We start from the raw sequence: 16,241 nt of genomic DNA on the forward strand, positions 1-16,241 counted from the left end.
CACAATCATCCTTTGAAACTTGCACCTAACTTTTAAACAGATAATAGATTCAGAAGAGTTCCAAATACCAAGAGGGGAAGTAGGAGAATACCACAAATGTTGAAAACAAGACCTGAGGGAAAGGAGGATGCATATTTACCATATATTGAATATCTGTCCTATTTCTGGAATTGCTCACCACAATCTTTGAAAGGAGACCGTACACCCTATTTATGGAGAAGGTTATTGAATAATAGGCATATGAGTAACTTCTTAGTTTGACTTCTTTCTTATTGCTTATCTGCCTCCCTTCCCACCATTGTTTGGTAAACACTGTTGAGTTCTGTGCTAATTATGTAGATAAAATTTGTTTCTTGTGTTCTAGTAAAATCAATTAAATTTGAGTGCTTTTAAATATGGATTCCAGAAATGAAATTTATGAAATGCATTTTGTTCAGTTTTGGGAAACAGATTTTCAGACCAATCTTTTTATTTTATTTTTTTATTGGTGCATTGTAATCACACAAATAGTAGGATTCTTTGTAATATATTTGTATATGCACATAACAGAATTTGACCAATTTCATTCCTAGTAGTTTCCTTTTCCCACTTCTCCTCTCTTTTCATGATCCCTTTGTTTTAAGAGTTGATCGAAGGGGTAATTCAGGAAGCCTTCCCTTCCCAAGCTGGAAATGTCAGAACTTTCAGGTCTGAAAGTTGCTGAACACTAAAAATGAAACCTTTCCCAATGTCTGCACTTCTTTTCCATATTCTCTTAGGCTCAACTTTTGCTAGTCTGCTAGCTGCTGCTTTTCCTGGTAGGCATAACTAAAGTGAAAATTGTAAGTCTGTAAATTGTGCTGCGACTTTCAGTACTAACTTTGAATTTATTTGAAATATCCTCAGAAATGTTGTTTTCAACAATTTCTGCCCACTTTCCTCTAAACTTTCCTCCCTGTCTATGCTTTTTTGCTTATGAGCTCTCTAATGTTCCACACATGGACATGTCTTTCTCAGGTTCCATCAGGACATTTCCCTACGTTGTGATTTTCTAACTTACATTTTCTTTGAACAGTCAGAATATGCTATATTATCTTCTTGTGCTTTAAAGGTCTTGTGGCAATTCTGTACTGACTCAATTGTAGAGAAAGGAGTTAATGAACTCTTGAAAAATAGGTACCATATTTTCAATTCCATGTGCTCACACATCATGATTTGTAAATGAACTAACTTCTGGAGAATTCTCTTTCCTCCCTCAGTAGCTCTAGTAGGTATTTGTCATATTTCTAGTGAATAATATTTAAACTTTTCTTCTTTATTTTTGTTTTATTTAAGTGAATGAATATTTCTTGTCTCCATTTTTGGACCCCTACAATTTTTTATTAAAAAAAATTAAAAAGCCCACAGTAAGTGTTACTATTACATTGGATAATTTTATTTCAAAAACTAAATACAAGAATCATTTTCTGCTGTATGGTTATCCTTTGTATTTTCACTTGACTCTTTTTTTTTAGCATCTTGGAATCTTGTTTCTGATTCTTGTGCTCCCATCCTTATTTTCTCTGAAACTGAGAAGCAGGACAAGGCATGGCATGAAGTCAAAAGTGAATTCCTATATTTAAGTGCTAGCAACCATTACAGGGTTCTTGAAGCCAAAGCCTGCCTATCACTTGGCTGTTGGGTGAACCATATGTTCTAGGCAAGGGCACTTGACTAACTTTAAGAATGTTGAGTTTGATATACTGTTGCCAAAAATATAAAAAACACATCACTCTAAGTATTAAGTTTTTGTCTGGCAGGATACTGAAAACCTAAAATATAGTCCACACATGCAAATTTGTTGGAAGACAAAGTACATTTTTCACCAAGTCTCAGAGTAGGAAAGCCAAGCTAGTTTGGATTTTAAAGTTTTCCTCCCACTTTTCCCTACTGCCAAGCTCCCCAGAGAGCCCTAATCATGTAGCACTGAAAAGATTATTTTCTGTAGTTTGAAATAATAGTATTGCTTTTGACTCAGCATTTTATGTTTACATACACAAAGGAAAATGTAAAATTATAAGGGATGGACACTAGCAAGGATGGTATTCAAGGACAGAATTAAGGCTTAATTAGAACTACTTAGAATGTGTCATACCTGAGCTTCACTTCATCTTTTAAAAAGAAAATCTGTAATACTAATGGTGTATGTGTGTAAATATATGTACATCTATACACGTGTACACATACATTGAAGCACACACAGATATATAATCTTGTGTGTTAACTGTTTCTTTTCTCTCTCTCTCTCTCTCTCTCTCTCTCTCTCGGTATGTATTTGTGTGTTTGTGTGTGTGGTGCAGAGAATTGAACCTAGGGCCTTGTGCATGCTGTGCACATGCTCCACCACTGATCCAAATCCCTAGAATTTGTTAACTGCTTTAAAATATTTAAAAGTATTTCTTGATGTAGCCTCATTACATGATCTAAGATTTCTTATTAAGTATTAGTATATACAGTGAACATTCTAAGATATTTTCCTATAGAATATACTGCTTGTGTATATTTCATCTTTTGTAGCTGACAAAGTAACAGCATACTCAGAAATTCAACTTATAACAAATATAGATAGTACTGAATACAATATACTCTTGTTTGCTAAACTTAATTCTACAGAACTCAGATCATTTCCACATACAGAAACATTCTAGACTAATTTTGAATTAGTCACCTGGAAGTAAAATATAATTTTGAATATTTGATTATATAACTCCTTCATTTGTATTAAAAGATATTTTACTATGGGTAGAATTATAGTTATACATTTTTTTCTACTTAGAATAATATATAAAGAGATATCTTCAGTGTTCGCTAAAATATTGCAATGTATCTGATACTAATTTAGTATTGACTCAATAATACTGTTTTAATTTGAGACCTAAAATCATGGGGACCATATTAAGTTTGAGCAAATGCTAAGTTGGGAGGAATCTTAAGGGCCATTCAATTCAGTCTCTTCATTTTACTTGGTAAAACTAAGACTCAGAAACATAACTTTCTTTTGAAGGTCTTATTATTTAGTGAAGGAGCCAGAATTAAAGATCAGATTTATGTCAGATTCTAACCATAATCAATTTTGGAGTCTAAAATGGGAGAAGATTGTTGATTAGAAGGAAAGAATAAGTCTCTGAGTTTTATATTAGGCCACAGTTATCTACTGACCTATTTGTGGATGAACCAGTCATTTCTGTTAAAATCCATGGCTATTCTAAATCATTATAGTTCTTGACTCTGATACAGTAAAGCCAAACATTGCTCAAGGAGGAGTAACTGTCTCTTCTTTCTCATGCATTTCTAAATTATCAATGGCATATGATTGATAGCAAGGAAATACCTTCCAGATTACTTTGCCTTTGTTAACCCAACTTCCTATTTGCAACACTAGTGAATGTCTTTGAAGCATAGGGGCCTTATAGTTTTGGATCACCTTTTACTCTCCATTCATCTGTTAACAGCAGTTCAAATACATTTTGTTTTTTAAAGATATGATTGCGTATAAACCTCTTTTCACTTTGTGTATGTGTGCATTCAAAAAACTTAGTTTTTCCAAATGGCTTTACGAATTATAACCATTTTTATTCTAATTTTCTGCCTACTTTAGAGCTTCACCTTTAATAATACTTAAAGAAAAAAAAAAACTTTTCTCTAAATCTTCTAAAAAAAATAGTTGGGTATACTTGTAATCTCCTTGTCCAACTCTCCCCAGAACATCCCTAGAAGTAGAGTTGTGAGGATAAAGGATCAGAAAATTGAAGCATTTTATGAGACTGTCATAGAAAGAACTAGGGCTTCAGGCAGTTATTCTCTGTTCTTCTTACTAAATCCTTTCTGGTATTCTTTTGTAGCTATACCATTTGCTTTCTTCCTGGTTCTGACATCAAGAGTGTACTCTACAAGTTCTGTGAATTTGGGCGAGTATATAACTTAATTTAACTAGTCCCATAGTCAAGATTCAGGATATCATCCCTAAAAGTTGTCTTGTGCTCTTTTGTAGTCAGTTCCCACTCTTCCCCCATCCCTCATACCAGGAAAATACGAATCTACCCTCTGTCACTATAGATTTTTTTTCTAGAATTTCATATTAGTGAAATCACATAGCATGTACTTACGTGTCTAGCTTCTTCTCAATCTTACTTTTCTTTCTTTCTCTTTCTTCTCTTTCACTCTCTTTCCTTCCTTCCTTCCTTCCTTCCTTCCTTCCTTCCTTCCTTCCTTCCTTCCTTCTTCCATTCATCCATCCATTCATCCATCCATCCATCCATCCATCCTTTCTTTCTCATCTGATCTGTTGAGTATTTCAGTAGTCCTTATTGCAGCATAGTATAGACTGATTAATTTTTTCCTTATAGTGCCAGTACTTAAGGTAACAACTGCAACAGCTTTTTCCTCTGTATTTGTGCTTTCCGTGGTGACAGCAGCAGCAGTAACTAGTAATAATATTAAGTAACATTTGTTGAGCATTTGGTATAAGAACCATATGAATTAGGTTCTATTATTTGCATTTTGCAGATGATGAAATAGGTATAGAATTTAAACAATTTGCTTGTCTGAATCTGTAGACTTTCCTTTTAACTCTGCCAACTCAATACTTAATAATCATGTGCTAAGAAATGAGTGATTGTATAAATGATTAACATTAACGTTGGAGTTCTTTGGATATACTTTTAATTACACAAAATTGTACAGCTACTCCACATGATATGGATTATTGGTAGTTTTGACTTTCATCATTTTTTCCTGTCTCTGCAGCAAACAAATTGTATGAATATTATTCACATACATACCAAGCAATATCTTACATTATACTTGACCAAAATGAGGTTATTTTCTGTGTCAGGGACAGCCTAGATGAATGCCTGATTGTATAATGCTATAAGAAATATACTTTTGCTGGGTGGGGTGGTGCACACCTGTAATCCCAGCGGCTCAGGAGGTTGAGACAGAAGGATCAAGAGTTCAAAACTAGCTTCATCAATGGCAAGGCACCAAGCAACTCAGTGAGACCCCGTCTCTAAATAAAATACAAAATAGGGCTGGGGATATGGCTCATTGGCCCCTGAGTTCAACCCCCAGTACCCCCCCAAATTAAAAAAATATACTTTTATTATGTTAACCTACTGGCAGTTTTCGACTTGTTACAACTAGTATTAATTACCAGAATTTTATAGTTTCATTAAATTTTATGTTTAATTTTGACGTCTTTATTTATAGTTTTGAGAATTATTATTCTTAGTATTATTTTTTAATGTAATACCTTTTTGATAATGTTAATTTTTGAAGTGTGGTGGTTTTATCTTTTGTCTTGAAATAAAAATATAAGTTTTTAGATTGCTTTAAAATCTGTTGCTTTAACAGAATTCAGTTTGTAGGTTGTCATTTAGAAAGTTTAAACAGATATTATTAAATGAGATTATAGTTTAAAAAAGGAACAGTGGAGTGGGATTCAGTAGAATAGTCATGAAAGTTATACTTGGACTATCCTTTGTTAAACACAGGTCTGCTCATGTCATTCCCCCTGAGGAGTGGAGCCTTTTTCCTTAGAAGTAAAATTCAAACTCATTTTTTTCTCCATTCAGCTTCCTTAACTCAGTGCTGCAGTCCTATTTAACCTCTTCAGTTCTCAGACTTCCCAATGTTGTCTTTTTTCCAAGTCTTATAGAATCTTCCTCTGTGTTCTTCCCCTACTTCTTCCTTTATATAACACCTCAAGTATCTCTTTTTCAGGGCAGTCTTCATGACACCCAAGCCAGTGTGAGGCTTCCCTTCTTTGTGCTCCCAGAGCACTGTGCACTTTATATTAAAGCACTTCCTATAATACAGAATCATTGTTTACTTCTGTGAGTACCCCTATGACTTGTGAACACCTGTGGGACATGGGTAATGGTTATCACTACCTCTTGGCAACTGTTAGTAATAAATATTTGTGAAATATATAACTCTGAATGAGTGGATAAATGAAGAAATGCAAACAATGTCCCAAAAAACAACTTCATAGTCTCATCTTTTTGCTGGGTTACAGTTCCTGGCAAAGTGATGAACATGACCATCAGCAGCATCCCCATTCCTGCCTTTTGTACTTGATACTTTCATATTACATTTGAGGTATTAAAAATAGTTTGCGATTAAGAAAAGAATGGAGACCTCTTTAGGATAGGCATATTTATGCCTAAGTGAAATTCATACCAAATTATTAATATAAAGAAAGTATTGGAACTTTATATTAAGGATGATACCTGGGAGTTGTAATGAGTATTGAGGTAGCTTGTTTTAAATAAATTTCTTTAGAAGCTGAAAATCAAATCAAAACAAAGACCTAGAATTACTGTTAAAAAATGAATTGAAGGAACTTGCACCCAGTTAAGAATTTAATTACTCTAAAATGCAGGTGTGTGTGTGTGTGTGTGTGTTTTCTTTATCTTTTAATTAATACACAGATAAAAGTTTTTCTTTCAACATGTATTTACTAAGTGACTTATGTCCAATGCACTATATTCTAGGCACTTGAGATACATTATCAAACAATGTAAAATTTCCAAATCCTTCAGTAATTCAAAAAGAATGAATTTTAAAATATATATTGTTATGGTTTAGATGTGGTGCCCCCCCAGAAGCTCATGTGTGAGACAATGCAAGGAGGTTTGGAGGAGAAATGATTGGGGCATAACCTCAATCTAATAAGTGAATTAATCCCTGATGGGATTAATTGACTAGTGACTGGAGGTAGGTAGGGTGTGGCTGGAAGAAGTGGTTTGTTGGGAGGCGTGGCTATGGGGTCTACATTCTGTACCAGGAAAGTGGAATCTCTCTACTTCCTCATCATCATGTGAGCTGCTTCCCTCTGCCACACTCTTCCACCATGATGTTCTGCCTCACCTTGAGCCTTAAGGAATAGAGCCGGCCCCTTATGGATTGAGGCCTCTGAAACCATGAGCCTTCAAATAGATCTTTCCTCCTCTATAGTTGTTCTGGTCGGGTCTTTCAGTCACAGCAGCATAAAAGCTGAATAAAATGTGTGTGTGTGTGTGTGTGTGTGTGTGTGTGTGTGTGTGTGTGTGTGTGCGTGCATACATTATAAAATGTTAATATACTATAGACAAGTCTATTTCTGAAGTCAGTACTAGAAAGATCTTAAGTACCATCATACTTAAAGTGAAAGATTAACATTACTGTGAAAAAGTATGGTAGTATTTTAGGCAGAAAAAGGGAATAGGACTTTGAATTTTATTAATTATTATAAACAAATACAATTGATTTTCAACAATTATGTGCTCATATGTTAGACCGTGTTATTTTTCAAGAGCCTTTACTGTTGCTCCCTGGGGAAGCATTGTACTTCCCTTCCCTATTGACATCATGCCTGAAGTTATGACTTGCTTTGGCTAAAGAAATATGAGTGGAAGTGATTTATGTTTACTTGTGAGAAAAGCTTTGAGTCAGAACATGGTTTCCTATGTTCTCTTTTTCTCCTCTCTACTATGACAATCTATTTAGATAGATATTTCTCTATCCCCTAAGGCATAAAATAAGATTACATATAGTTGAGCCATAGCCAACCCTTGTTCGACATGCCATGAGCAAGAAACAGACTTTTGTTAAAGGCCATTGTGATTTTGTTACTGCAACATAACCTAGCCTGGTGGTTCTCATGCTTTACCAAGCACCAAAATCATGTGGAGATTTGGTTGAAACACAGATTGTTGGCTAGTAGGCCTGGGGTAGAGACCAAGTATTTGTATTTCTGATGTGAAGAATAGGTATTGTAAAGGGGAGGTGGATAAGAAAAGGCAGTGAGGAGTCTAGACTAAAGTACACGCTCAGGCAAATGATGTTTAGATAAAAGAACATGTTAGAAGTGTGGAAATGGACATTGGTTCCTTTAAATCCATCCATGCCCTTTGTCCCTTCTAAGTCTTCATAATACCAGTTACTTATCTGGTAATTCTTCTTCACAAATGAGATTCGACCAGGCACAGATTATTGCTTGAGATGGATTTACTGTTGTGTGGGAATATCTGGGGGGCAAACTGTTTGGGGCTATTGCTTACCTATCTGGGCCTTGGTTTCTTAATCTGTAACAAATTCTCTCAAGTTCCTTTAGTAGCAGTATTCCATTTTTTTAACATCATTTTATTGGCCAGCAAAATTCCATGTGTTAATTCTCCCTGTTTCTGTTAGTTACATATATACCACAAATTTAAGTTCATCATTTTTGAGAGGAGGAGAACTGGAATGTTTGAAATGAATACTTTTCTTTAAGGATCATTGATACTTTAAGTCCTCAGTTAATCAGAAAATAGTCTGCAAAGCTTGCAAAATATTTTCATTCCGTTAATCAGAGATACATATTTTACTTATTTTAGATTTGAACTTTGGTATTAAATAAGCATAAATTTGGGAGTATGTATAGCCTAATGTTTCAAATATCTGCTCATTTCATTCAGTTTGAAAACAAATCGCCATATTATTTTAGTGACATAGATAACAATATGCAATTGAAAATAATGTTGATTTAAAGATTCCATTTAATTGAACACATTTGTTTTCATCTTTTATCACAACCATTATGAAAGGGGAAAAGGCAAAAGAAAAAAGAAAATACTTGCCAGTCTTGTGGTCTTTAAAAATAGATTGGTTCAGTATCATGATTATAATTTTGTTTAATGTAAATAGGTTTTATTTCTAGCAGTGCCATGATTATTAGAATACTTGCTGAGTTTTTCCTTGGATTTACATGAAAACACCATGTTGATCTTTCTTGGTTGTTGCCTACAGTTTGTGGAGTCTAAGTACAGGCCATTTGCTAGGGATCTATAAACAGGCCTTTCAGTTTAGGTCCAATGAAACCACAATCTGCTCCTTTTATAAGTATTTTAAAGTTTGACTAGTATTGCTATTAGCAGTTCATTTTGAGAGGGAAATTTATCCCAATTAACATTTCTTTCTGAAGGTGATTCTTGGTTCCCTAGCAATTGAAGGCAGCTTGGAGCATGACCTTCCTAGTTCGGATTTTAAAGCAAAAACAGTTCCAGCTTTTGCAAGTCTAAGGGAGAAATATGATTCTATTGGATTTGTTACTGTAAGTTTGAGTCCAACTGTTTCCAATTTATCTTGAGGACACACCAGAAAAAAGTGCACAGTAATCATCTGGGGACTTAAAATCGCACTTGATTACCCACAACTGCTGCCTGGTTCAAAACTTTCTCTGGGTTCTTGAGGACAAAGCCAATCACCAGTGTTCCATTCTATATGAAATGAATGTGCTGTAAAATATTTAACAGAATCAAAAGTAATATTTTTAATACACTGGGAAAATTCACTATTTGATATAATTCTGTTGAAAAGATTTGAAGATGTAAGTGTTCATGAAGCAACCAAAATAATTTTGCCAAATTTAATTTATTTCACATTCAGATTTTTGTACATGAAGTTTCTTAAAATAGAAATACAACATTAGTTATTCTTTTTTTCTCATGTTAAGTGCCATATGCAAACTGAAACCAAACTCTTAGTCTATTTTATTATTCAAATAGTAGGAGACATATAAGAGGAAAAACCTGTTGTGTATGTGTAAGCAATGTAATGTATTTTAAACACATACCACAACTTTTGAATAGTAAATTGCAGTAACTGCTTTAACCTACTATAGTATGCATATATGATTAATACATTGAAGATTTAAAAAAATAAATAAAAGTCTAAGTTAATTCTGTGTCAACCTTGGTATTCCTAGATAAATAGGTAAAACAAAAATATCTATAACTTGAATAGGTCTCAAATGCTAAATAATAAGTCACTATTAAGATAAGTTTTTACGTATGAAAATGGTTAGGAAAAGTAATTACAAGTACTGTTTTAATCTTTTCTGTGAGTTTTTAAAAACCAAAAAGATTCATTTAACTTAAAAGCAACCTGCATAAAATTACATGAGTTTTCTTTAGAATAAAGACAACTGTGTATCACAGATTTAAGGCATTTAAATAGGCATTTTGATTTGGTTTTTGACTTTTAAGATAAACTTTTTTTTATTTACATTTACGCTTTATGCGTTTAGCACCAATGATATAGTAATTAAGGAAATAAAAACTTTGCCAAGTCAACTATTTTCCGTAACTATTCATGTCATTTTTTTTCATAACTCCAGGATAAATCTTAACACTTGATCTTCAAGCATTTCGTTTTAAATAATTTGGTTCACATAAAATAATACAACTTTTTTTTTTTTTTTTTTTTTTTTTTGGTACCAGGTATTGAACCCAGGGACACTTAACCACTCGGCTCCATCCTCAGCTCTTTTTATTCTTTATTTAGAGACAGGGCCTCCCTAAATTGCTGAGGCAGGCCTTGAAACTGCAATCTTTCTGCTTCAGCCTCTCTAGCCACTGGGATTCCAGGTGTGTGCCTCTGTACCTGGCTTGTAACTTATTTTTTTATAATGAGTGATGTAGTGAATGATACAGTCAGAATAAAATAGATAGCTTAAGAATTACCAGTGTATACAATAATTTAAAATCTTTTTTATTGACCAATCTTTGTGTTTTGCATATAGTAGTTTTCCAAATAATTTAAGGACATAAATGATATAAAATGCTGGACTAAAGAAATTTAAAGCTGCTGGACCCGGTGGCACATGCCTATAATCTATTGGTTCAGGAGGCTGAGGCAAGAGGATTCCAAGCTCAAAGCCAGCCTCAGCAGCTTAGTGAGATCCTAGGTCATTTAGTGAGACTGTGTCTCAAAAAAAAAAAAAAAAAAAAAAAAAAGGAGTGGGGGGGCGGCTGGGGATGTTGCTCAGTGGTTAAACACTCTTGGGTTCAATCCCTGGTACCCAACCCACCCCCCAAAAAAAGAAATTTAAAATTTAACTCATGAAGTACAGAGTAGTTTAGTTAAAGCTACTAAACAATTCATTGCATTCCCCAAGTAATCAGCAGTGGTGTCTTCTGTGTATTAGGTTCTCAATAAATGATTGTTTAGTGGGTAAAAATAGACCATATAATATTAGTCAATGAGTTTCCTTTGAACCAATTCAGTGAGTAAAAAGACAAAAGAAATAGAAATGTCCCAATTGATATTTCATAAATCTTTTTTAATCATTGCAGTCATTTAATTATCCTTGTTCTTTGGGATCACAATTTCAGGAAATTCCAGGAAAAAAAAAAATTCATTTTAGTTAGTATATTTATGTATCTTCCTAGCAAACCTCTTACAACACTGTTAGTAAAGTTGACTAGTGTTTTACATTCTTTGCCTTTGCTTTGGTGAAATAAAGATGAACAACTTTTACATTGTTTCATCTGTTCCTATATGTTGATTTTAAACAGTTTACACAATATAAATTCATGCTGTATAAATTAAAAATGATATAGCACTACAGAGAATAAAAAGTTCTTTTTTCCTCATGCCCCTTAATCTATCCTAAATAGTATAACCCACTAACAAGATTGGTTATGTGTGGTTAGTGGGCTATCCTAAGTGTTTAGAGCATTTTCTCTAACATTCTATGTGCCTGTAATGAACAATATTTTATATTTTACCATTTATAATATTAATATTTTAGCATGGATGCCAAATATAGCAACAATGTAATATTTTATCACTAGTGAGACTATAAAATGAATTGCTTGACAGTGTTTCTTACAGTTCTTACTATAGTAGCATGTGTCTATTTCAGCAGTTTATCTTTTAATCTCAAAAAAAGAGAACTTTTCTAGGACAAATTTTTATCAAAAATATTATGAAATGATAAGCAAGTGTAATAATCCCAGTAGCAACCAGTAATCTCAAAAGTTTTTGTTTTATTTTTGGTGTTGGTAAGATATTTGTTTTTTAACATCATAAGTGATTTAGAATAATTGATCGTTTCCCATTTAGTAATGAAATCATAGTATCAAATAATATGATAAAATTTCAGAATTAAAAGTCGTTCAGTGGACTAATTAGGGTTCTCTTTTTAATAGACCAAGAAGTTGAACTCTAAAATTAATTTATTTTCCTCAGGGTTAGTAGAAAAATTATCACTCCTGTCTTCATCCTTATAAACATTAAGATTCCTCCACTACACTATGCATTGTCTCTGAAGTAATAGTTTAAAGGCTATTTTTTTTACATCCACTAGTTTTACCAAATGAATGAAAACGGAGTAGACAAAAGAATTTTAGGAATAAAAATAGTTTGTTTTCATATTTTCAGCTAATTAGAGGACATATAGTGAAGCATCACATTTGCATAATCAAGTTTTGTATTGGTGCCAAGTTCTTAGCTCTTTCATATCTCTGTATGGAATGATAGATTACAGGAACAGGAACATCATTAAATCTAATATTACAATATTTACTTGAAGAAACCTAATGTAACTTAATTAAAATAAGTTGCCTTTTTGAATCCTTATAAACTATTTTTCAGAGGAAAACTTGCAAAAAATATTTTAGAAATCAGAACTACAAATTCTTCCAAAAATAATTTTCTACCGCCATCTGCTGGTACAATGTTGTAATAAAAGGTGAAAACTCATGGAAGTAATTTCATAGAAATTAACCATGGGAGAAAAAAAATCTTGTGGGCAGAATTGTTTTTTTTAATTTTCATTTACACTTCTAATTAACCTTTTGTAATTTTACAAGAGTGTTATTCTGATAATGATAACATTAAGCTTCTTTATCCTCTCCTGTATATGGTATGTAATTCTAACTTGAACTACTATAATTAACTGTGTATTGATCCAGTTGTTTGATGTAATCCTGCAAATTCCTTTTTCTTCTTGTCTTTTCTGGCTCTGTCTTATATTACTTTTCCTTAGCACAGAACCTTGTAAAAGCAGAGATTCAGTAAATATGGATTGAATTATAAGAGTTATTTTATGTTATTTGCATAGACTAAATAGAAAAGTCTGTATATATAAGTAAATCATTATCTTCATGCACACTTGAAAATAAAAATGAGACTTTGTAGTAGAGGGTGATTTAATTAGGAGAAATAGATCTTTGTTTTCTTCTACAGAAGAGTTTTCATAGGTTATGGAGGAATATAATATATTCAATCTTTGAACATTATCTCCATTGATTTCCTATATGACTGCATCTATTCTCATTGATTTAAGAACTATATATAAATGAATCAGGCCTCTTCTTGATACCCAGATGCATATAGCCAACTTCTTCTTCCTCACATTTTCATTTAGGTAACTAAGACATCTCTTAAATTTAACACTTTGAATTTTCTCCTTGAAAGCATTCCTCCCACATTATTCCTAACTTCAGTCAATGATCATTTCAATTCCTCTGTTCATTCAAACCAAAGATATTTTAGTAATTTGTAGATTTTCTTTCCCTTGTACCTCACATTCAAACTATCTAGAAATTCTGCCAGCTCTTACTTTTGAAATACATTAGGATTCTTACCATATCTCTAACCCACCTCTAAACATAATTACTTTTCCCTGACTAGCTTCCTTACTTCCTACCTTGCCTTCCTGTATTTTCCATCCAGCAACCAAAATGATTTTCTTAAAATTTAAGATAGATCTGGTCACTTCTTTCCTGAGAAACTTCCAGAGGCCTACATTGCATGTCTAAAGGGGCCTACATGCATTGTAGACCACTTCTTCCCTCCACTCCTGTTACTGAGACCTCCTTTCATACCACTTCTTCCCTGCACCAGTTAAGCTCCTCTTACTGTTCTCCTTACTTATGTGGACTCTTATCATGGGCTTTGTTCTTGCCATTGCTTCAAACTGAAACGCCTTCCCTTAATTCCTTAAGGTTCCAACTTTTACCTACTTAGACTCTTCTTGTCTGTACAATGTTAAAAAAGAAAGCCAGAATCCATCACTATTCCATCTCCCCTCATCCTGTAGGGTTTTTTGTTTGTTTTGTTTTGTTTTTTGCCATACTGTTTTCACAATATGATGGACTTTTTCGTTGTATCTATGTTAGTTGTATGAAAGCAGGGATGCTCTCTTATCCACTGTTACAAACTTAGAACAGAAACCAGTGCTTATACACAGCAGGTATTTAGTTAATATTTGTTAAATAAGTCAGTGAACATTAATACTTAAATGGAGAAGGTGATTTAATTTACATTATAATAACCAAGTTCATAGAAAAGCGGGGAATCTTCTAATGGGGTGTGCTCTGTTTAAATCTTTATGTTTACATCATATTTTCTACATTTAACACAGATTGCAATAGTGTTGCATAGTTAGGTTAATGCTCAGACTATACTCCTGATGTCAAAGTGTAGGACCATATTACTAGCTAAAGATTCTTTTTATGGGAATAATTACTTTTTTGTTCTTTTGACATAGACATCTGACCCTCAATTACATTAACAAACCTTATACACATGAATGGAAAGAAGAATAGGCCCTTTTAAATCCATGTTAAGACTTTATCAATATGAAGTGCTTCCCACAGAGTTCTACTGAAAGAACCAAACTTCCATCATAATGAAATTGCAAATTCACTTGTATATGCTCCTTTTATACTTGAAAGCTACTTTTTGATGTTTTGGTCTGTAATTAAATTTATTGTTTAGGGTCACAAATATGCAATGCTGACTAGACCAAGTTGTCAGAATCTTTTATCCATTCAGAATTGCACAAAGATAAATGGCTATCTTTCAACAATAACATACCAAAGCCAAAATTTGTTCCCAGATGTACATAATCTTTTAATCAATCTGCTTTCTTTTTTGCAGTCAATAGGCTCCTAGCCTCCTCCCTTACCACTTCACCTAGCTAGATTATGGGTTTTAAATTACTGTGAAACACTTGAGATGGAAATAGATAAATTTAAGAATTTTAATGCTATAATTTCCCCATGCACATTTTTAGCTCAACATATGAATTCTTTTGCCTTTTCCCCAATTCTGTATGGGGTGGATAATTAGCATGTTACTTAAATTCTGTGGTTACATTTCTCACCATTAACCTGATCATAAACTAGATCATGTCATTAATTGAATACATCCTAAAGCGTTTTTAAACATCTCTGTGCACATTGATTAAATTTTTTCTGAGGTTCTTTATCACCTCCAATAATAATGTATGTATTTTCAACTAAGATTTCCTTTACGTTGGGCATTTCCTTTGTGACCTTTCATTTAAAATACACACAGAGTTACCTGATTTGAGGCTGTTCTTTTTATCGAAGATTATATGTCTAATATTGATATTCTTTAGAACTTCATTTGATCACCAGTCTGTGAATTTCTTCAAGGAATTTTGATTATACATTCCCAGAGACCCTTTAAGTGATTATATTATGGTTTCATTATAGGTATAATCACCTTAGATAAAAGGTCTTGGAGCATTAGGTGTCTACTTTAAGATACTGTTTAAATAATTTTCAAAAATCTGAGTCCTTTTTTTCCTCATTACCGTGTAGTTTGCATCTTCCCCAATTAAAGACAATACAATTTTAGGAGGATGCATAGGAGAAAACTATGATGTTAAGTCAGATCAACTTTTTTCTCCTACCATGAATTCTGACTGTTATTAATTTTGTGATCTCTGGGAAGTTACTGCATTATTTTGGGCCCCCATGCAGGTATGGAATAGAAGAAAACCTATTCATAGAGTTGTGATGTGGTTAAATGAGATAACACATATCAAGGACCCAAAACAGTGCCTGGCAATAGTAAAAGCTCACTAAATTATATTTGGAATCCTCCCTTTCTGCCTGCCTCCACCCACGCCCACTCCCCATGCTATGTTATCTGTTCTGATCAGGCTTAATCAGAAGGCAAAAGTACTGAACTTATCTTGAAGCCTTTTTGTACATGCCAACTCTACGTTGTTTTGCATTCATCAAATTAATAAGAAGAGAGAAGTCAGGACCTCAAATTGACCTATATATGTACTACCCTGCAAATATATGTGGCCTTTTTCTTCATGGCAAATTAGTCTCCCAGGGACTGGGTAGAATGAAGAATGCTCTGCTCCCATCCTGGTTTTAAGGCCAGATGGAGCCCTGAGAAGATGACTCCAGCCTTTCTTCAACCAACAGATCTGAGAATTGAGCCCTAACTTATGTTGGCATAGTTTTAATATGACATAGAAAAGTATTATCATATTAATCATTTTGTGTAAAATGATTTGCTTCATTGCTAGTTGCTTTTTTTGACCATTTGTAATGCTCAGGTCTTTAAGCCTGCATTTCACCTTTTAAAACATGATTTTAAAATGTGAAGCTGTATTTTTAAAAAAGGATTTAAAAAGTTTTTAAAAA

General features: G+C 33.3%; 1 protein-coding gene across 1 annotated transcript in view; it reads left to right on the plus strand.

The window, feature by feature from the left end:
• Positions 1–16,241, plus strand: part of Tmem135 (transmembrane protein 135) — a 221,061-nt gene that overhangs the window by 179,033 nt on the left and 25,787 nt on the right. The gene's annotated exons all lie outside the window — the stretch shown is intronic.

Source organism: Sciurus carolinensis, chromosome 11 (assembly GCF_902686445.1).
Source record: "Sciurus carolinensis chromosome 11, mSciCar1.2, whole genome shotgun sequence".
NCBI classification, from domain to species: Eukaryota; Metazoa; Chordata; class Mammalia; order Rodentia; family Sciuridae; genus Sciurus; species Sciurus carolinensis.